We start from the raw sequence: 7,731 nt of genomic DNA on the forward strand, positions 1-7,731 counted from the left end.
ATATATATATATATATATATATATATATATATATATATATATATATATATATACATTCATGCATATCTACATATATACAAGCATACATGCATGCATATATACACACGTACGTACATACATACATACAAACAAACAAACATACATACATATAAACATATACATGTACGTGTGTATGTGCCAGTCTATATGCATGAACATATATGTTATTTGTTTATATACCTGGAAAATGGCATACGGGGCTACACGCAAAGTTTCACGATTGCTCCAACTGTTTGAAAGACTTTGTTGATCTGTTAACCAATAGGTATGCTTGTTCTAGAAGGCACTGGTGCCTCACTGTTTCATTGTCTAGTTCGGTTCTTGTATGCCATCTAAGGAATCCATTAATTTGTAAATAAGATGTTTGTAAAACAGAAATGCACGGATGGCATTAATCTTTCCAGGACGACAAAACTATATCTTCTTTGGAAGAATATAAAACTGTGGTTCGCATAATATAAATAATAGAAAATCCCAATTTATTTCAAATTTCGTCTTAAATTTGACGAACCGAACATCTCAGTAACCAACGTATCAGCTAATATTTTATCAATCTGCAATTCAAAATCCAAAGTATATTTATTTGCTCAAGCTCTATGTGTGTATCTTTTAAGCAAATATAAGAAGAAAAGGGCTTTTTTTCTCCTTCATATTTTATTATGTCCATGCAAGATCAGAGTCTTGTGGTTTTCGACTACTCATAACTGATATTAGCTCCTTCAGCCGTTGAAAATCTCTGACTTTGCAACAACACTATATTTTATTACAGGATAGCATTTTGAACAGCAGTTTAAAAATTAATTGTATTTTGTTTTTAAAATATCAGTCTAAAAACCATATGTATTTTTAAACAGACCTGGCAGCGCAATTGATTCTGCATCTAAGCAAATAGATTGTGTTTATTAAAATTTTTAAAGTATTCTCGGTTAACCCAGCATACGTTTACTGCAGTCTACTGACTTTATGTCTGCTCTGCTCACTATTTCTTTTCAATGTAATTTTCTATTCAACTAGTTACTATGATATCGCTAAAACTGTATGCAAGCTAGTGCATTTGTATAATAGTTATAGAACTCTAACTATGGTCAGAGTTCTGCAAAACAACAATTTCTCTATAACTATAGCAATATGGAATTTTTGCTGAAGATTTTGTAGTATAATTGTGTACTGAGGTAATGCATACTCGTCGATGTCAGAAATGTATTAGCGACATTTATAAAAAACATTTAAATTATGGGGTGGATTATATCAGGTTATATTTTCTATTTCTACGTTTAGTATTATCTGATGTTGATTGTTCCATGTATTTAGATTAAACTAAAACTGCATTTAGCAAAAGTCCTATTATAGAATGGTGCTTCATTAAATATCTCTGTCCGATGGTACATTATATATCCGTCTATTAACATTTTAAGTAATGCACTGCTTAATCATTGGTATGTGTGAGCGTGTGTGTGTGTGCGCGCGTGTGTGTCTGTGTGTCATGACAATGAGTCCAACAAATGGCGTTTTATTTCGTTTGAAAACATGTCAGAGACATTATTAATATTAACACTTTGTTTTAATGTCTTGAATTTTGTTCTAAGTAGCCTTACCATGTTCTGAACAAATGCTCCAGAATTTATAAACATATATTTAAGTGTGTATGTATGTATCTGTATATATATATATATATATATATATATATATATATATATATATATATATATATATATATATATATATATATATATAGGAGAAGAAAATGGATGTAATAACAATGGGAAACTCGTGGTTTTCGCAGTTATGTCTTCAATTAAATAGATAACAAACAAGGTAGAAGTAGAGATGAGGGTAGCATTTACGATCGTTTCAATTTACTGCCTTAAGTAAATCTCTTCAGAATGCGATTATAGATAGATGCATCGGTTAGGATGCGAAAATAATCGATACATATGTGATGGCAATGTGAATAAAGTGGTAATTCTTACATTAAATTTTTGTTCTTGCGCTGGTAAATTCGCTGGGTAGAGATTTGCTTGTGGTAGATTGGTTAGTTTCGTTGGGTAATTAGGGCGGTCTGAGTATTATTTAGGTGCGGGTTTCCTAGTTTAATTAAGCACAATATTTTCGCATGTGTGTATTCCGTTTTACGATTAGTAACACCGGCGGTGTAAGTACTTCTTCCTTCTTTTTTATCTATTCAATTAAAGACATACCAACGAAAACCATTAGTTTTCCATTGCTATTATATCCATTTTCTTCTCCTATATAACCTAAACTCCGGTTTACCAACCGAACCACCTGCTACCGTACAACCTTACAAAAGACTGTACTTACCCAAGTAATAACCAGGAGCGACTCTGGGTTTAATTATCCCTTAGAGGTATTAAACCCTTCTAACTTGATACCTACACAATATATATAAATGTGTGTGTGTGTGTGTGTGTGTGTGTGTGTGTGTGTGTGTGTGTGTGTATAATATTAGGATTATATACAATTTTAGGCAAATACAAACATATACACATGCACACACATATCAACACACAAACAAAGAGGGATGTAATCCTGCGATAGGGTGTCAGCCCGATCATGTGATGATCTTGTATGCTTCAGCGCCTCAGGAACCAACAGAAAAATTCCTGCCCAATAAGGCATACTTTTTATGCATATAAACAAATATATTTCCGTAATACACATATGCATAATACAAATAAGAAAAACAAACACACATATATAATACTAGCAGAGATACACGGCGTTGCTCGGGATTAAAATGGCATAGATTTTTATATATATATACATAAATATATATACATGTATATATATATACATATATATATGCATGTGTATATATATATACATGTATATATATATGGATATATATATATATATATATATATATATATATATATATATATATGTATGTATATATATAGATGTATAGATGTATATGTATATATGCATATGTATAGATGTATATGTATAAATATATGCATGCATGTATACATGTGTATATATATATGTGTACATATATATGTTCAGTATATATATATATATATATATATATATATATATGCTGAACATATATGTAGTGTGTGTGTGTGTATGCATGTATATATGTGAGATAATAGTTTCAGTATTAATTGGGAAAGTATGTAATAGTTTCATTATTAAAACTGAAAGTAAATCACATTACAATAGTGATGTTATTGTTTCACTTTTGACACGTAATACTGAAATAGTGTAACAGATAAGAAATGACTCCGGGCTCAAATTAGGCAGGAAGTTGAATTAATTTTTTGGGCCCAGACAGACACACATTCTCTGCTTTATATATATAGATACATATATGTAATGTATGTTTGTGTGTGTCTCTGTGTGTGCATGTGTGTGTGTAAAGTAATATGCAGTTGATCTTAATGACTTCAGTATACATTTGAATATATTTATTTAATCGATCTATACTTATCGAATCACCAAATTTTGTAATTGACATCAGTAGACAAAAATTAACCCTGGTCTACTTCGCTAAACTTGGACACTGACACGTTTATACGTGTTCACACGCGCACGTATTTGAGAATGCATATATCTATTTAGACACACACACACACACACACACACACATAAATATATATATATATATATATATTTGTGTGTGTTTGTGTTTTAGATATATGCATTCTCAAATACGTGCGCGTGTGAACATGTATAAGCGTATATATATATATACATATATACATACATGCATGCATATATATATGTATATTAGTATATGCTGTGTATGTGTGTATATATATATATATACTTTTTTATTAAAGCTGCAAGAACATCACAAAAACTGCTACTCAGAGTTTCACGTTGCCATTCGACGGATAGTTGTGATCAAGAATGGAAAAAAATTGTGATTGTACATGCAATATGATTCAATTTGACGAATAAGCATTTGAATTTGATTGGGTAATTTATTTTTTGGAAGTATACAAATTAAACAGTAATATATAAATGAATATTGTACTGTATAATATCGAAAAAGCCTTGAGTTGTAAAAAAGGAATCAGATTAATTAATGGTAAATAAAATATATAAATAATTAATAGAGGTGTAAGTTTGTTTTATAAATTTAGAACCCATAGATTAAGTTTCTAGATTTACTTCCTTGCGATTGGGGAGCAAGCTTCTTGCCACACATCCACAGTGTGTGTGTATTTGCCTAAAGTTATATACAATCCTAATGTTATACATACACATACATACGTACATACATACAGACAGACAAACACATACATACATACATACATACATACATACATACATACATACATACATAAGTTAATTGCAGTGCTGAGAGCTAGGATTAGAGTTTCTCACATGTGATTGGTATGTTTAGTAAGACTGTAATATATAATGTTAAAAAATACAGACATGGAAGATAGGATTTAATAGACAGAAAAAAATCTTACATGTACAACAAAATGCTTCTCACACTTAAAATACAGGTGGGTATTAAAAAATGAAATTACTCTCATAGAACATTTCTTTCTGTTTTATTTTCCAGAACATTCTTGAGAGGATTTGCCTCTCCTGTATTCATTCACTCATTTCTTTTTCTGTTAGAGATAAAAAAGAAAAACCACAGACTAAAACAAAGATTTAGTGTATTTTCAACAAAGAAACGTTGATATCAATCCTCAATAATCTGTTTCTGAATATGTTAGCGCTGTGGTTGTCCAGCAGTCTATTTAGGTGGCATTCACCATTTGTAGAGGGGATGTTAATAGGGGTTTTGTACACTGTTTTTCTTAGTATATATACATATGTGTATGTGTGTGTGTGTGTGCATGTATACGCATATATATGTGTGTGTGTGTGTGTGTGTGTGTGTGTGTGTGTGAGTGTGTATGTATAAGTAAATGTATGTACTATGTAGGTGTGTATGTGTGTGTGTGTGTTATAATTTAGAACAAACAGTAAAAGGTTGACATTATAGTACTCGGAGCTACGAAGAGCTACGATACATTCTCGTCGGCTATTAATGGCAACAGATGCTATGAAAAAGCGTTAAATAAAAGGGAAGTAACTCTAATAGATGGAAAAACAAAAAACAAAAAGATAAAAAATATACGCAACCATATTCTCACAATACATAGACATAAACCTCCTGCGTTCACAACGTCTACATACGTACACACACAAACATGCATACGTACATATACATACACACATATATGTATGTAAATACTCATACATACACACATCCATACACACATGCACACATGTACATATATATATATATATATATGTATATATGCACACAACCTTATCCTCATATACACGTAACATAATAGATATATATTTAGAAATTTATACTATAAATATACGTATATATATACAGACATACATTCGCATTCCTGCATACACACACAGATATATGTATACGTATATATCTATATATATACACCCTTCCATCACACACCCACCCGCACATATACAAACTTATGCATATCCGTATAAATGAAGGGGGCGTGCGCATGAAAGTCGCACATATGCACCGGACACAAGTCTTACACTTATATATATATATATATATATATATATATATATATACACCTACATACACACGCACACACATATACATATAATATATATACATGCATATACATATACACACACAATTAAAAAGGAAAAAGGAAAAAGAAAAAATATATTAAAAATTTTTTTTAATTCATGGAAGTAAAAACATATGGGAAAGCTTGTGCAGGAACATAGTAGAAATGTGGACTCTAGCCGTGATATTGGGTGGGCCCAAAACCGTAACAAGTATTTTGTGACATGTGGACATGATCCAAAAGTTCAGTTTTTTAATTTAAACATGTAGCGGGGTCTAAGGAACTTTTCCAGATGAGCCATCTTTCCATATTATAAAGACCACACTTGTCACTACCGTTGGTATAAGATTTACACTTGGTTAAGATCTTCCAGTAAATCCTATAGTTGACACCTTGTTTTTTAAGAACTATATATAACTGGATAATTTGGTAGTCTTCCGTTTATTCCAGTGTCTGAAGCTGAAGGTGTGATTGTTAAATCTTGCTTTGAAATTTCCCTCTGTGAGACCCACATATCTCTTGGATGAAACTGTATGATCAGCGTTCGTGGAATTTACGGTGGCTTCATAAATAATGGCTTCGGTCATGCAGGCTCCATTTAGTGAGCACAAGTCTTTCTCCTTGCAGGAACAGCCGGCTTCGTGTTGTTGTGTTGTATTGCGCGTAATTATGCTTTTAAAGTTTAGGGTCGAACTAAAACTAAATTTTAGGTTCAGCCTATTAAAGTGCTTTCTATATTTGTGATGTATTGGGAAATGTCTATCTATAAGTGACAAGAAATATTTACCTATATTAAGGTCTCTGCACAGATATTACCAAGGGAGTAAGGGTGTTGAACCATATAATTTTCTTGTGTCTATATTTCCTTTTCTTTATTTCTGGTCTAATAGTAGGGGTGTAAGGTATTTCCTCTTTAAATCCACTAGGTTTAAGGGCATTGTTATATGGTGGAGCAGCATTATTAAATAAGTTTATATTGGAGAAGAGGCTAGAAATTCTCCTACTGATATTGTTAACTAAATTCTTAAATACTATGGGGGAGGAGTGGCAGGAACCTACATTAAAATAACTAAGTCTATCGTTGGGCTTCCTACAGGGTTTGTAAATATTCTTTTGTAAATCTAGAAATACGTCAAGGAAATTGACAACCGTCAGGTTGGTATTTATTGTTCGAATATTTTCATAAGCTGGATAATATCCTTCCTTAACCGATCTTGTGAGTGAGCACATAAATGTAAAACAAGGAGAAAAAATAGTACTCGAATACCGAGGGTAGTGTAATAAACTTTTTTATTAAAGCTGCAAAAACATCACAAAAAACTGACTCACAGTTTCACGTTCCCGTTCGTCTGGCAGTTGTGATCAAGAGTCTTGATCGCAACTGTCTGACGAGAGAGAGTGAAAGAGAATAAAATAAATAGGAATCAATACATGAGTATATATATTTTATTATTCTTTGTTGGTTGAGGTTACAAAGTGACTCAAAAGCCGAGAATTTCTTGCATGTTATTTTACCAAAATTAAATACGTTTGACTAGTGCTTGTGTGCTAAACCAGTGGTTCCCAACGTGTAGTCCGAGGACCTCTGGTGGTCGGCAAAGGTAGTACTGGGGGTGCGTGAACTAAATTCAAAATTTCACATATATGTGTGTATGTGTGTGTGTATGTATGTATGTATGTATGTATGTGTGTGTGTGTATTTTTATGTATATATACATATTTTTTTTTTTTTATTATATGTATTTATTTTCTCTAAGTTAATAATCAACTCCGACAAAATAAATTGGTTAATAGATACCAGGGTAGCAAAGATCACAAAATGACTGTGATGTAACTCCTGTTTATGAGGTAGAAACTCCTTGTTATTTTGGGGACTTGAGTAAACATACAAATTTAGTAAATGGAGTAAAACGGTTTTTTCAAATAAGTTACATAGCAATCTTCTCTAACTACAGTTATCACATTCGGTTAAAATGTCTTACGGTTAAGCTGGTTCCTATGTATTTCCCTGAAGAGAAGATTACATTCCTTTGGAAGGTACAATTTGTAATCTTCGAAACATGTGTTGGAAATAAAAGAATTCATTTAACATATGCGTTTT

The sequence above is a fragment of the Octopus bimaculoides genome, chromosome 3 (assembly GCF_001194135.2).
Source record: "Octopus bimaculoides isolate UCB-OBI-ISO-001 chromosome 3, ASM119413v2, whole genome shotgun sequence".
Classification (NCBI taxonomy): Eukaryota; Metazoa; Mollusca; class Cephalopoda; order Octopoda; family Octopodidae; genus Octopus; species Octopus bimaculoides.